This window comes from Camelus ferus, chromosome 3 (genome assembly GCF_009834535.1).
Source record: "Camelus ferus isolate YT-003-E chromosome 3, BCGSAC_Cfer_1.0, whole genome shotgun sequence".
Classification (NCBI taxonomy): Eukaryota; Metazoa; Chordata; class Mammalia; order Artiodactyla; family Camelidae; genus Camelus; species Camelus ferus.
This window is the reverse complement of record NC_045698.1, coordinates 62,891,327-62,908,301: the sequence shown is the minus strand read 5'-3', so window position 1 is coordinate 62,908,301 and position 16,975 is coordinate 62,891,327.

Below are 16,975 nucleotides of genomic sequence, written 5' to 3'. Positions count from 1 at the left end.
TAAGTAATTTGCTTAGAATCACATGGTTAATCACTGGTAGAAAAGGAAAACCCAAGTTTGCCCATTTTGATGTCCATGTTTTCTTAAAACGAGGCCACTTTCCAAATTGTCTGATGTAGGATGAAGAACTCTGGTTATGGTTGAGAAAGTCAGGGTTTGAGTCCTGGAACTCCTATTTCCTATGTGTGTGACTTTGGACATTTCACTTCTATACTCTGCAGTGTCTTCCTTTGTGAGATGGACATGAAAATTCCTGTCTATTCCAGGAACTTTGGAGAAGTTAAGATAAGACAGGCCTGAGACAGGCCATCTGAGTGCTTGTTCTGGGTCTATGCAAGGAACCACACTCTTATTTCCACAGCATGAACAGACTGGCTTCCCTGGAACCAGACTGTGAGATGGGGAGTTGCATGCTAAAGTGTTACTGGACAGTGGTCTTGGTAGACACATCTCTAAGGAAGTAAGCAAGTAGGCAGAGTAAGAAACTGGATAGCAGTGCAGGTACATGCGTGGACTCAGCTGATCACCACAGGCACTCTGGGCTGAATGGCCTTTCAAGGTTGACTCAGATTGAGGCAAAGGAGCCTGAGCCTTTTTCTCCCTGAATAAGCCAGTCACTGGCTATGGGTCACCCCTTGGGAGGGGCTGTAACCTTGGGCGGGGCAATTCTCTGTAGCTGAAGGCCATCCCCAATGAGGGGTGGACTGACATTCCCAACAGCCTGAAAAGGGCCCTGAAGAGCAGATCTGGGTGGGGCACCTCGGGATCCACTGCAAGGACACAGGTCACTAGGAGCCCTACCACCTCTGCCACGTTCTCTCAGTGCTTTCTCCTGTTTCTTAGCCCTTCCAACATTACAGTACATGCCATCGTTGGCACTTTCCTCCCCATCTGACTGTGATTTTAGAGCCATGTCTTGCATCTTTGAGCCTCCAGCTCAGGCGTGTACTAACAATAGGTAGAAACAGCTCAATGAATGTTTGATGTTGGTGATGTTACTGGTGATGATGATATACCAACTAAACTGCTGGGCAATGAAGAGTCTGGAAAGAAAGATAATAAAATCCATTTGATTTGTCAAATATGTAATTATAGAATAAAACTAAGAGATGTGAAAGGATTAACTATAATTTACAAAGAAACTTAGACATAAATAAGTGCTCAATATATTTCCATAGAGATGAGTAAATGGATGAATAAATGAATGTATAAGAGCAAAATTAAGTGCCAACTGGCTGGCTCTAATTCTGAGTGTTACTTGGCAAAACTTTGAAAGGAACAACTGTGGACTGCAGATTAGGAAGTCAGAATGATTCCTTGAAGATGGTGGCCTTGAGCTGGGCCTTGAAGTCTGGGTGGCATAGAGATGGGAGAAAAGTTGAAAAGAACTCAGAGGGGGGAGATAAGGGAATATTCTGTGGCAGGCAGGAAAATCTCAGACATGAGAGATTTGGATATGCACAAGGGCAAGTAAGGACACTTGCTCGCTTGGGGTGAAGTGTAATTGTGGGTGGATTGTGGGGTGCAAGGCTCAATAAATAGGGGAGTTGGAATAGACAGTGAAAGGTTAGAGGTGTTGACAGTAGTAAGTCATGATGGAGTCCTGAGTTGGAGAGTGAAAAATGAAAAAATGACTTCAAAAAATGCAGGTCCTCAGAAGAGAGCGAAGAGAAAATCCATTAGAGGAAGAGAGACCAGACCAGACAGAAGTTTGGAGTGGCATTTAAATATAAGTGATGAAAGTCTGAATAAGGAGGGTGTTTGAAATTGGAATAGAGTATAAGGGTGGAGCTCAGGAGTTAATCTGCAAGGAGAAAAAAAATAGGACTTAATAATAGAACTTGCTGATTTTTCCCACTTCCTTATTTCTTAAATCCAAGAATGTTGTTAAAGATGAGAAAAAAAGGAACTTCAAATTTCTGGAGTAGTTATTCTCTTTAAAAAACTAATGTCATTATCCACAATGTGTGTGATTCTTAAAGCATTAAGACATACCTCTGCACCATGACCAGAATGACTTCTTTGAACTGACTAGGCCAGTTAAGTCCCAGTTTAACCATTTCAACAAGCCAATTATCTACCCTGTGTATAACTTTTCGCAGTCTACTAAGTGTGTTCACACTTTAAAGTGGCCAGTTGTCCCGCTGGCGCCCCCACGGCTGAGGAAGAGGAGGACGAGTACGCAGGGGGGCTGTGCTAGGGGGGCTCCAGCCTGGCCCTGCTGCTCAGAGACACGCGGCTATGTCCCCGGACCGCCCGTCGCGCCCCATGTCCGTATGCACGGTTCTTCTTTCCCTAACAAGAGCTCTTGTAAGACACCAGCAGGACTTAACCCGAAGATGTTCTGTCACACGTTAATACAGTCGATTTTAAAATTGCAAAACCAAACTCTAGACACATTTGTTCTACACAAAAGGGACTGTAGGCATAGTTACCTCTTCTCTGGGGCTCCTATAATTGACTGTTAGAAAGTTTCTTTGCATTGAATTTAATAACAGCTGCTAAAAGTGAAGTTTACCAGTTAAACAAAACAATATTTTAAACATTTGTTTTCAAAAGGAGGTGTATCCCCCATGATATTAGCTGTATTTAAATTATTAAATCTTCAGAGGTGAAAAAAAAAAATAAAGTGGCCAGTTGAAAACAATAACTCAATTTAGCCAAAACATCTAAGCCAACAGTACACTGTTACTATGTATCTCTAACTCTTACCTACCTATCAATCATCTGTATCTACACCAGCAAGACTAAAGTTAGGTCATTCATTTCTTGATGTAATTTCGCGGTGACTTGGTCTTGTCTCCAGGCAGGTCTGGTACAATATGACCTTGGTTGAAGGAGCATGTTCCTTGTAAGTACAGACATGATGTGTGATGTACATGGTATTTGTCATGAGTATTCAAACTCTGACATTTTAGAAATGCAAAGTATATTAGACTGAATTCTTTTCTACTTTTTCATCTTTCCTATTTTAAATAGCTGCATAACTTAATGGAAACAAACACATGAGTCTACTTCCTGAAAGGACTCCGTTTGGGGCTACATAAAATTAAAACTATTCTTATAATATTTTATACCTTTTTAATGTAAATATATCTTTTGATTAGTTGTATTCTTTTTATATTACTGATTTATTCCATCACTACTTATATAAAATGAACCTACCTTTAAAATTTATTAAATGTATAGCAAAATACAATGCTTGAGATTACTTTTTGTTCCTGTATATTGCTGCTAGAATACTTTGAATTTCCTTCTTGTTTCATATTGCTAGGCAGATATTTCAGAAGGAAGAAGCATAGTTTTCTTCTTCATGGTTTTTATTCTTTTTAATGCCAGCCATTCTGTTGGGCTATTTTTTAAAATTAAACTTTGCCTTTAGAGCTAATCCTAGATTTGCAAGAAATAATACAGAAATATCCTGTGTATTCTTTACACATATTTTCTACAATGGTAATATCTTCCAAAACCATAAAATAATACACAACCAGGGTATTTACATTGATATAGTCAACATACAGAACAGTTCCATCACCACAAGGAGTTCTCATGTTGCCCTTTTATAGCCACACCCACCTCTCCTCTGTACTTTACCCCCGCTGGTTCGCCACGAACCTATTCTCCATTTCTATCATTTTACCATTTCAAGAATGTTACATAAACAGAACACTACAGTATGTAACATTTTAGAATAGGCTTTTTAAAAATTTAACCTGTATAATTACCTGGAGAGTTAAGTTGTTGCTTGTATCAACAGGTTTTTGCTAAGTAGTAGTATTCTGTGACATTGATTGGCTGTTTAAACAATCACCTGTTGGACACCTGGGTTATTTCCAGTTTGGGGCTGTTATATAAATATTTATAGCAACCTTATTATAGATGATAAAGTCAGTTTACTACCTTTGCCAGGTGTGGATCATGCTTTTTGTGCTGAGCCCTAGATCCTGAAGATTCCTCTCATGTTTTTTCCTAAAATCTTATAGCTAAAAGTTTTAGATACAGTAACTCTTACCTATTTTGAGTTAATTTTTGTATAAGGTGTTAGGTTTATGTCATAGTTTTTGTTTTGTTTTGCACATGGATGCATAGTGGCTCCAGCACTAATTGAAAAATCTATCCTTCTTCCATTCAAAATCTTTTGTACTTCAGACAAAAATCAGTTAAACATATATGTGTGGTACTATTTTTGAGTTCTCTATTCTGTTCCACCGATCTATGTATTTACCCTCTTCATCTGTATCACACTGTCTTGATTAACGTAGTTAGGTGGTAAAACTTACTATCAGGTAGAGTAATATCTCTCACTTTTTTTCTTTGTCAAGATTGTCTTAGCTATTCTTGTTTCTTTTTCCTCCTGTATACATTTTGGAATAATCTTGCCTACATTTCACAAAAACTTGCTGGGATTTTTATAGGAACAAATATGGAGAGAATGACATCTTCACTATGTTGGCCTTCCAATCCATGAACATGGAATATCTCCCCCTTTTTTCAGATCTTCATTTTCAGCATACAAGTCCTATGCATATTTTATTAGATTTGCAAATATTTTATTTTTTGAGCAACTGTGAATAGTGTTGTATTCATAATTTTAGTGTCCACGTGTTCATTATTGGCATATAGAAATGGAATAGATTTCTCTGGTTGTCTTGTATCTTGCAAACTTGCTGAACTCACATTACTTTTAAACATTTTTAAAAAGATTTCTTGGGAATTTTTATGTAGTCAGTCATTATCTGCAAATAAAGGATTTTTATTTCTTCTTTTCTCATCCATATGCCTTTAATTTTCTTATCTTACTGCACTGAGTAGAATTTCTAACACTATGTTGAGTAAGAATGGTGACAGTGGATATCTATGCCTTGTTCTCTGTCTGAGGAGGAAACTATTTAGTTTTTTTTTTAACCATAAAGTATGTTAGCTATAGGTTTTTTTTTTGTAGATGCTCTTAATCAAGTTGAGAAAATTCACCTTTATTCCTGTTTTTTGGACAGTTTTAATTACAAGTGGGTGTTGAATTTTTTCAAATGTTATTTCTGCCTTGATTGATATGATCACATGAATTTTTCTATAGGTTGTTAATATGGTGGATTATATTGATTGATTGATTTTCAAACATTGGACCAGACTTGCAGCTTTGAAATATAATCCTTTTGGTCATGGTATATAATTCTTTTTATATATTGCTGAATTCTATTTGCTAATATTCTCTGAAGGATTTTTACATCTAGATTCACAAGGGTTACTGGTCTGTAGTATTTTATTGTTTATCTGTTGTTTTTTGTTATCTTTATTTGGTTTTGGTGTCAGTATAGTACTAGCTTCATACAATTAAATTAGGAAGTGTTTTCTCCTCTTTTGTTTTGTAGAAAAGATCGTGTAGACTTTGTATTAATATTCTTTAAAAGTTTGGTAGTATTCTCCAGTGAAACCATCCGAGCCTGAGGAACTGGACATGGTAAGGATAGATTTTTAATTACAAATTCAGTTTCCTTAAGAGTTAAAGGTCTATTCAAACTGTCTGTTTCATATAAGATAAGCTATGGTAGTTTGTGTTTTTTGAGGAACTGATCTGTTTCATGTAAGCTGTCAAATTTATGTGTGTAGGGTTGTTCATAGTATTCCCATATTACCCTTTTGATGTCTTGAGACTCTGTAGTGGTATCCTCTGTTTTGTTCCTGACACTGGTAATTTGTATCTTCCGTTTTTGTCAGTCTTGTTGGAGGGTTATCAATTTTATCGATGTTTCTTAAGATATAACTTTGTTTCATTGGCTTTCTTTATTATTTTTCTGATTTCCAATTTTATCCATCTGCTCTTATCTTTTAATATTTCCTTTCTTCTGCCTGATTTTGCTTTATTTTTCCCTTTTTCTAGATTCTTGATCTGGTAGCTTTGATTATTATTTAAGACTTTTACCCTTCCCAAATAAGTGCCTCTACTGCTACAAATGTGCCCCCCCCCCCCCGACAGCATTGCTTTAGTGGTGTCTCACAAATACTGATTCACTGTATTTTTATTGTCATTCAGTTCAATGTACTTTTTAGTCCACTTAAGACTTCTTCTTTGACCCATGGATTATTTGGAAGTGTGTTGCTTAGTTTCAAAGTGTTTGGAGATTTTTTTGTTATCTTATTGTTTTTGATTTCTAGTTTAAGTCCATTATGGTGAAAGAACAAACTGTAAATGATTTCAATACTTTTCAACTTGAAATCTGTTTTATAGGCCAGAATATGGTCTATCTTAGTGTATTATCTGTAGACATTTGAAAAGAATGTATGTTGAGGTCTTATTAGGTGGAATGTTCAACAAATGTCAATGAGATCCTGTTGACTGATGGTATTGTTGAGCTGTTCTATATCCTTGTTGATGTTCTGTCTTAGTTATAGCCATTGTTCAAAGGCGGCATTGAAGTATTCTATTATGTTTGTGGATTCGTCTATTTCTCTGTTTAGCTGCACCAGGTCTGCTGGTGCTTTTTTCTGTAGCTGTTTTTTGGTGAATACACATTTAGGACCGCTGTATCTTTTTGGTAGATTAAACCTTTTGTCATTAAATAATGTCCCTCTTGTCTCTGGTGACTTTCTTAGCCCTGAAGTCTACTTTATCTGATATTAGGTAGGCACTCCTGTTTTCCTTATAATTGTCTTAAATATATCCTCTAGATACATTTAGAACCACATCAGGTAGTGTTATAATTTTTGCTTCAACTATCAACCATAATTGAGAAAACTCAAGAGATGATACCCATTTTCTTTTTTCCCCTCTATATCTCATACTTGTTTCTCTTTCTACTTTGTACCACTTTTTAAATTGAAATTACTATTCTTTTCCAGATCTATAAGTCTTACTGCTTTCCTCTGCTACCAGACACTACTTATCATCTGAACTTGTTCAAAGCAAGTGATGTTAGAGATCTCTTTTACTTTCTTCTGAAAGAAAATGAAATCTAATTATAATTTTTACACAAAGATAACAAGGATGATAAAATCCTGAAATGTGAAAAGGTGATGTGAAAAAGAACATTCACAATCATCTCAAAGAGTTTTGAGACACACGTTTGATGTATACACTGATCTGCAGCAAGATCTTGACATTGTCATGTAACATTAAGACTGCAAAATAAGTAAAGACGGTGTTTCATCTTACACTAATTTTTACCAAAAGATGGGGCTGAATAAAAGCCAGCTGAACCTATGCCAGGCCCCAGGCATATGCACAAGGAATTGCACAGCTATGAAAAAGCAAACCTACAGTAAATAATGTGATTCAAGTAGACAGATGTTGCAGGTGACTGTGGCTTTTATTGTAAATAAAAATCTAGCTATCCTTTCATTAACATGACTTTACTTCATATTTTTCCCAAAGTTACATTCTTCAAATCCAATTTACATTATAATTTTTTATTTTCTGAATTGCTTCTTATCTCTGCTGCCTATTTGCTATGAAGGTAAATACAAATGATAAATCTTACTGTTTAAGCACTCTGGTTTTATAAAGTAAGGACAAATGGAAAACATTTTTGGTTCAGAATTTGTGTCCAGAAAATTGTGTGGAACATTAATCATTAGATTGTGGAGTTTGATTAGAAACCTCTGTAAGTTGCTCCTTTCTCTCTGGCCTTTCACGTGGTAAACCTTACCTCTTTGGAAGTGTTTGTTATTTTGCATCTTAGTTTATTGACATGTTTCTGTCTCATGAGAATGTGAGCTCCAGGAAGGCAGGGATCGGCACCTTATATACTTGTTAGCTTAACTAATGTATTATTAGAAGGAATGATTTTCACTGCAAAGTTTATTTATGATTTTATAAATGATAATTTTAGAGGAAATAAATCTTCTAGCTAGTTGCAAAAATATTGCTTCATTATCATTTGTGAAGTGGACATGGACTTTACTATTTATCAATCCATCAACTGATAAGTATGTGACATCTACCTTAGGTTGTTCGATATGCTGATCGCTGTCGGAATGTGAAAATAAGTATAAAGCATAATTCTCTCCTCATGGGAGTCTCTAATTTAGTTGAGAAGATAAGACTAATAGATGGAATGATTCAAGTAAATCTAAGCTTACATACAACATGGGCCTGCAATCATGTGGTACAGAATTTGCCCACTAGAGTTTCAAAGTAGGAGCAGGTCACAGAGGGCTGGAGGAGCAGGGAAGGGCTCCTCGAGTAGGTGAGACTGACATAGGGTCCTGAACTATGTGGTACAGTTTGGGTGGATGGAGGGAAAGACCAGTGGTTTGGGGAGAATGAGGAACTTCCTAACAGGACTTTAAATAGGACATATTTTTTAAATTATGGAAAAGAAAGAAGAGATCTCAAGAACCATTGAATCTTTTGAGTTCACTTCCTCTTTGTTTTATGGTGAGGATCAACCAGATTTCTCAGAGGATGACGAGTGACATAGATAATGAAATACCTTTGTTGGAGGCTCAGGTTAATGGCTGTCCAAGCCTGACAGGCCGTCTTCAATCTCAATGAGCAAAGACTAAAGCTTGTAAATGGGGTGGGATAATCAGAGACCTCTGGGAGAGAGAAAGATCAACAAGCAAAACTGCCTTCGGCCCTGGTCTCTAACTTGCAGGGTGCCCAAGGTGACACGAGGGCAGTGGCCTCAGAGCTTCAACCCAGTGAACTCATTAAGGAAAGGACTTCTGGTTAAGGATTTTTTTTTTCAACCATTGCTGAATACATCAACCCTGGCATGGTTATCTTTCAATTGGAAAGATTATGCCTGTGTGTAAATTTAATACATAAGTGTTTAATTATGTAAGTTATGTATTTTTGGTATTTGTTTTGAATATGATTTATGAAATGTTGGCTTGTAGAAAATTGGCATATGTATGTTGAAGCAGGTTTAGAATTTTTATCAACATAAATTGTACATGAAATATACATTTTATATACCTCAGTAGTGTTATCACTCTTTCTAACACATTTAAAGGAGGAAACCTATTTTCACATTGTGGGTTTCAAGAATAAGTGGGGAAAAAAACTCATAAAACAATTCTCTAGGTTTCCCTAGAAAATGTTCTTTCTGCTCCATATGTGCCTTGAGTTTTATAATTAAACTCATGCCTGGACCAATGTCATTTGAATTTTAAAGGTTATGTACATAGAATGTCAAAACAACCATTTAAAACACATTAGTAAAGTGAAGGATTGGCCAAGATCCTTCTTGAAGTTTCCCACTACACTCAACATTATCTAAGGCTCTTCATGAGAAACATTGTATCTACTGTGAGTGCTTTGGTTGACACTCTGCTAAACAACCAGTTGACTGGCTTTCTTGACAAGGCCCCAGATTCTCTGGGGATGCAGCCACAACTTCATGTGAAGCAGCACCCTCCACAATCACTAGTGGATCGCAAGGTAATCATGGTAGCAGAGCAATGAGAGAGGCGGCTGTCTCACTGCCATTAATCTGGGCACCACATGTTTGCATGAAAAATTTGTTAAGTACTTTAACTTGGAACTTGTTTTGTCTGTAACTTTTGGGAACAAGAGAACTTCTATTGCCAAGTTTAGAATGGTCTTGAATTTTACGGCTATTTCAATTTGTATCCAAGTTTGTGTCAGCTGGATTTCACTTTGGTCGTGTTGGCAACACATGACTTTCTGGTTCTGAGACAGACTAATTAGAAGGTGCATAGTCATCAGATTGCTAACCGCACATTTTAGGGAGCTAAGTGTAAATAAATCAAAATCATATGAACTAAATTTACTGAAGAATACATGTGAATTTAAAAATTAATGGAAAAAAATCAGTGCCAAAACGACCTGTTTCTTTTCTCAAAACCAAAAACACTTAAGACGTTATTTACTGAACTTAAAGTTGTAGTTGGGCTTGTCAATTCCTGTTGGAAAGAAAAGAAGCTCAAAATGGCAAAGCAGTGGATGGAAAAATACTCTAACAGAAGAACAAAAGGCAAAATTCTATTGGAGAAGGTTATGCTTTTCTCAGATTGTGAAAGGCATCTCTATTACCTCAGGATACAGGATTTTCCACCTAGAATCAGAGATGTCATCTCAGGCCTGGCCCATCCTTGAAGGCTGCTCAGCCAGCACCACTCCCGCCCCCTGCTGGGTTGAGGTTCCCCACCGTGTGGCTGGCAGTTTGGACTTGGACTTGGCACACAAATCTCTGTTCTTGAGGCAGCCGTTGCACATTTAGGGACTGCAGAGAGAAACCAGTCTCTCTGGAGCTTCCCCCAAGTGGTGTTTATTCTCTCCCTTCAGACTCTAGAAAACTGGTTTAATTCATTTTTCTCAGAATGGTTTTAGTTTTTAGTTATTTGCAAGGGTGGAAACTCACATGTGTTACTGTAAGAAAAAAGGGGTTTTATTATAAGGATTTACATGGAACGTGAAAGAGAGAAGATAGCAGGAGAAAAGTCAGCTCTCTAGAGCCTCTCTCTCCTCCCCCTCTCCCCCCCAACACACACTGTCTCTCTTTCTTGTTCTCTCTCCCTCCTTCTCAGCTGCCCTCTGAAGTTTGCTCTTTTTTCTCTTCTCTGCTGCTGAACTTTGCTTACAAATTGTTTTGCTCTCTCATTGTTTTAGTTTACACATGGTCTCAGTTTGCCGTGACCAACTCTATCTGCTGGCTTCCTTTTAGCTTTTGCCTTTATTACTAACTGGTTCAGTCTTTCTGCTTTTTCTAAAAAAAATTCCCATTTAGGGAGAGTGAGGTCCAGCTTATCTTCTTACTCTCGGTGCTGGCCTGAGTGGCTGGCTTCACAGTCAAGCGTCAACCACTTGTCTAGTCACCCCTGATTGGAATGGTGTTGTGTGATACAAAGCATGGCCATCGCGTGGGGATCTAGGATGCAGGATGGTGGTAGAAGCAGCATCTCTTTCAAAGGGAGGGGGTGGATGGTTGTTGACACACGTGGACACATTTCTTAATTTATTTGAAGTGTGTGTTTATATACCTTTATTTCCAGGCTTTTTAATTTTGGCTTACAGTACAGGGTTTTGAGGTCTTTACTATTGTATCTTTTTTTCTGTACATAATTTGGTTGATTTTATATTCCTTTTAAAGTGACATCTGGAAGGTCAGAAGTTTTTCCAGGCTGATCTGACCAGTTTATTATAGGAACACCACCTGCCAAGTTTTAATACTTTACTTGAACTAATGCTGCCCAAAATTCAATTAGCTTTTTCTGAGAGTCAGTTTGTCTTGTTGGCTCATAGACCTTGCTGTTGGCTAGAGTCTCTAAGTCCTTTTATGTCCATGCTGCTAAGACAGCCCTCTTCCCATCTCATGTGCAGTTGACTGTACTTAAGTTCAAGACTCTTTTGTTGTTTAAATTTTATTTTTGTTAAAAATAAAAACATTAATAGGTAAAACAAAACCTGCTCCCTGTCCACTAGAAGCTTACATTTGTCACTGATCAATACTGGGTTTAAAGAAGGTCCTTAATTATTTAATAAATAAATGGAGAAAAGTCAGTTCATTAGGATTTGCCTTTGCAATCACCTGTTAAATCTTTTCAGACTTATCCCTAATCTGTTACCCAATATTGTTACTCTCAACCTCATGGGTAATAGTCATTTGATCATGTGCCCTCTGATCCAATTATTTTTGCTCTTTTGCTCTACTCTGCTCTGTAGCCTAGAGGGTTTGACCTCATTTTCCAGGATCCATTGTTAGTTGGATTTTAGCCAGGTTTAGACAATGGAGATACTTAAGGAGGACCGGAGGGCAGGAGGAAGGGGGAAGCCAGGATATTTCTCCCTGTCATTTTTGCATTGATCATCAACCTCCAGGGCATTGGCTGCTGCTTTTGTAGGACAGCACCTCAGTCCCTGGTGTTAAAAACTCTAGTTGACCTTGACTCTTGGCCTTGGGTAAGGCTACCCTCCTCCTTTGTTATCTCAGCCCTAGAGGTGGTGGTAACTTTAAGTCTTGCTAATTTCTGGGTTGCCTCATCGTTGGCTTTCAGGCCTTTCGATTCTTCCTTTGCCTTTGTAACTGGTTCTGCATATGAAATTCCCTTAGTATTTGTCCAGTGGACACTGTTTTCCTAGCTGGACTCTGGCTGATGAAGACATAGGAGGCTGCTAATCATATCTACTGATAACATACATTCTCTCTTGCTTTCAAATCTATACATAGTAAAAACAAAATATTTCTTGAAGATACCCCATTAACAGCTGACTTAAGGTGGTACAATGTAGCCATTAAGAGCATGGTCTTTGAAACCAGACTGCCTCGGTTCACATCTCAGATCCACCTCTTATTAGATATGTCACCTTAGGCAATATGTCTACACTCTCTTTATCTCAGTTTTCCCACCTATAAATTAGGAATATTAAAAGCATTTATTTTAAATAATTGTGTGAGACTTAAAGAAAGCACTTTGCTTATTTGAAATAATTTGAGCCATATGTGCTTTGAATTGAGAGTGTTTTTTAGAAAGGTGACATGGTACATGTGATTTATATTTATGTTACATAATATACTGTATATTACATAGTACCCCTAGTGGAATCTGGGGCACTAATTAGTAGTCAAACATGAACACCTTCTACAGCTAAAAATCAGGTCATATTCTGCTGCCAAATGAATTTGGTCAAGTTTTGCTGACAGTTGTGTTCCGAAAAAACCTGGTTGACAAAGGTTCTCAGATTTTAGAGTTATGAGTGAGGGATTATGGACCATAATGCAAAAACATTTAGAACAATGTCTGCTACGTAGTAAGCACTAGATAAATGTTAGTGAAAACTTCTTTCAGTTTGGCACTGATTCATCATTTTCTCTACCCAGCTTGATTAAAAAAAAAAAAAAAAGTCCATTCAGGAGGAAGGGCCTCAGGTTTTTCCTGGATTTAATAGCTCCGAAATCATGAGGCAAGCCAACCTCTGATTTTTAAAGTTCAAAAATGCCACATGTCTTTTGTACTAATTATTTCAGCTCAATAGAAAATATCAAAAAACATGGCAATTGAGCAAATCAGCTGTTAAGCCCATGTATGTAGAAATTTATTTTGTTAGCCAGAAACATCTAATAGATTGAATGCTGAAGTTATCAAATATAACACCAAAAAAATTAGAGAAATACTGGTCTAAATTTTCAGTTTCATCCTGTGTTTGAATCACTCAGCGGCAGTGACTCACTCCCTAGAAAATCTAAGTCTTCTTTTGCAGTCGGGCTGACTTCTCAGCCACACTGATCAGTCTAGTGCAGGAACCCTGCGTATCAGCAATTCTGTGCATTTCCTCAGCTCTGGTGGATTCAATAGGCTGCATTTGTCTTGGGAAATTGAGTTCTAGGATAGAAACAGAAATGATATTTTTTTAAAATTAAACTTTAAGGTAAAATACTAAAAAAATAGCTCTAAAGGATGAAGTGTAAAAAGCTGTCATAAACTTTAAGATTGGAATTGTCTCCGCCCCTGTTAAAGTTGGATGCGTTAATACATACATCACGGATTTTCTTTCTAACTTTTCCTTGCGGGGACCATCACTTTTCTTGCTCATACTGGGCTAATACAGAAAGTTTAAAGCGAGTATCTGACTAATTTCGTAAAAGACTTTGGAAGATCTAATAGCAGTGTTTAAAAAAAGCCCCACTATTTAAGCATTGTAATACCAAAATTATTGAATAAAATGCCTGTTTTGTTCTAGGCAAATTTCCCTTTCATTATTTTCTATGGCTCTGTAGAAATATTTCTTTTGGAACTGCTCATGGAGGTTTGTTCTCCATCTTTTCTAACACGGATAATTCTTCCAGAAGGGAACGGTACCTTTCACCTGAGCCATTTAACTCAACAGGGGGCCCAACAGATGGAGACCAGAGATGGAGCTTTTGGCTCCAGTCTTCCACGCCAGTGGTGGGACAGCAGCCACAATAAGGGCATGGAAGGCCAAGCTGTCAAAAGCAGACTTGGATTTCCTTCCTCCATTGAGGTGAGGTACCCTCCACAAAAGCTTGCCTCCGGCTACTTACACGTTCCCTTACATGACTTCAGAGTAGAGGCTGAAGCAAAGGGCAGTCCCCTCTCCTCCAGTCCCAGTGCCATCCTCTTGGGGCCACTGTCAGTGACTCCTTGCACGGTTTCCTTTTCTACCATCTCTGTGCAGCTTATTTCTGAGGTTGCTTCAGTCAGACACTCTATCTTATTTCAGAGCCCAGCTCACAAACTGTTTGTGAGAAAACTTCCTGTTTTAAAAATTTCTGTTGCTAAAATGCCTTCAGGTGTTAGATTGTCACTTCGGGATCTCTGCCATTTATTTATTTATGCAAAAGCAAGTTTCTACTTCACTTTCTGATGGGTATACGTCAGTATCTATCAGTATTGTGTATCCACAAGTAGTATTTATTGTACCATGTCTGTATTATCTGTCCTGGCTTGGACTGTCAGAACAAAACACCACACACTGGTGATTGAAACATCAGGGGTTTATTTTCTCACACTTCTGGAGGCTGGAAGTCCATGATTTGGATGCCAGCATGGTTGGTTTCTGGTAACTGCTCTCTTCTTGGCTTGTAGAAAGCTACCATCTTGCTGTGTGCTCACCCGGCATCTTCTTTGTTTGGAAGTGGAGACAGTGAGCAAGCTCTCTGGTGTCCTTTTTATAAGGGCATGAATGTATCATGAGAGTCCCATCCTCATGACCTCACCTAAACCTAATTACCTCCCAAAGATTCCATCTCCAAATACCACATTGGAGGTGAGGGCCTCAACATGTGAATTTTGGAGTAGGGGCCGGGGTAGGGGGGACACAAAACATTCAGTATATATATGTTGGAGAAGTTCACCACCCCAGGGGCTTAGCCCCATAACCATATTTAAGCCAAGCCTGTGCTTCCATCTAAATTAAAGGCAAAGCTCAGTATCTGTGGCAAGATGGGAATAATTTTGTCCCTTAAAGTATCCTGGTAGAATTAATTATGTTTTGAGGAAGCATCAGTCTCCTGCTAGGTAAGTAGAAAAAGTTCAAATATAAATTTAAAACCATTATAGGAAATGTAATACATAATAATAATGAAGCCAGAGGTAAAGACAAAAACTCACAAGTACCAAATATTTCTTAGGACCAGTTTCAGTTACTAATAATTCCCATAGGAAAAGCCCAAACGAGACAATACAGATGTGAAGCAGCTTTGTAAGGCATGAAGCCTTTGAAATGCATTTCTGTTATTTGTGTTGCTGACTTGTGCTATTCCATTGTCCTGTACCTTGGCCCAGATTCTCATCCCGCAGGGCCAGGAGACCAGATTTACAGCAGTCCCCGGGGGAAGACCTGCGGGGGTTCTGTAGGTGGGGGCAGAGGAGGCTGGCTGCTGTGAGAGCTTGGAGGTTGCGTCTGTGACTTCTTGTCGCATCTGATTCCCAGAGTGCACAGACAGGATATCTGAGCACAGCACGTTGAATTCCTCCAAACACCCACTTTCTGAAGTCCCTCAGAGAGGCGCACAAAAACTGCTTCTGGGATGGCAGCTGGAAGACAAGGTCCTGCTTGGGAGAACACGTGGGAGGAGAGGGGAGCCTAAACCAGGGTGCAAGCTAAGAGTCCAATATCATTGACCTTTTCAGTTACAGAGTACAAAAGTGAATCCCATCTTCCTGAGTGAGGAATGTTTACGCTCTTTCCAAATTTTTCCACTGTTTTGCCTGACAGAGCCTAACAACCTCTTCTTTACTAAGTTTTATATTCATACGTGGTAAGAAGGAGCCCAGGCTATGGAGTCAGCCGACTTGGATTGTCTTACTCTGCCTCTGACTAGCTGTGTGGTCTTGGGTAACTTACTCAACATCTCTGAGCTTGTTTGCTCATTTGTAAAGTGGGCTAATGTTAGTACCTACATATTATTGTTATAGTGAGAATTTAATGAGACAATGCAGGGAAAACACCTAGCCCAACGCCTTGCACAGAGTAGGTATTCAGTAGCTATCAGCTATTCTTGATTTTATTGTGGCTATTATTATTGTTTCTGCCTAAGGTTGAACCCTAGCTCTACCACTTATTAAATATGTGACTTTGGGCATATTGCTTAACCACTAGCTCTGTGCTGCAGTTTTCTCACCTGTAAAATGGGCATAATAATACTACCTATCTCATAGGATTGCTATGAGGATTTAACGAACTTAATAGCTATAAAGTCCTTAAAAGAGTGCCTGGGACATAAAAATGCTAAGTAAGTGCTGGTTAAATAGTAACATTATTCTCATTACACTAATCACATTCAAGAGATTCTCTTTCTCTTTACCTAGGAAACTCCAAACCAAGAATTTGCATTCTAATAAAATAGGCTTTTCAAAATTGTGAAAACTATCCAGTTAACTATACTTGCATGAAAAAAATCAGGCTAGATTATTTAAAAATCTTAGAACTACTTTATTAATGAAACACTTTCTGGATATTGCATTTAATTCATAGAGTTGAGATTTTCATAAATATTAACTTATGTCTTAAACTTCCACTGCATAAAGCTTGCAGGCAAACCTTAGGGCAATCAAAAGATTGGCCTCAGCAAAATCTAAAACAATAAAAAGGGACATTGGACTCTGAGAACTGACTACATATGCTGAAAACTGAATTATGTAAATGGATATTCAAGTTTCTGGAAGTAAAGCCACACTACTCACAGATAAAACTCCATCCCCTATGCTTGTGAAGGGAATGTAGAGTGTCGGTTAACTGGGGCGGTGCTAGCTCCCTCCATGGCCAGGTGAGGAGGTGCCAGCACCTGGGATGTGGTTAAGGAGGTGGTTTAGGTATGGCTATTAGGGCAGGGGATCACAATCTTTCTTTGGGTCATTCACTTCTTTGAGGGTCTCATGTAAGTGTATCATCTCTCCTGAACAATATAAGTTTTTGTTTTTGTTTTTGTTTTTTTTAAATCTCCCTGAAAAAAGGATGAAAAGACTGCATGAGTCCCAGGCTGAGAACTCCTGCTTAAATGCCTTGGAGCCAGCCTGGGCTCCACACCTAGGAAGAGTTCAGGGTCTGGGC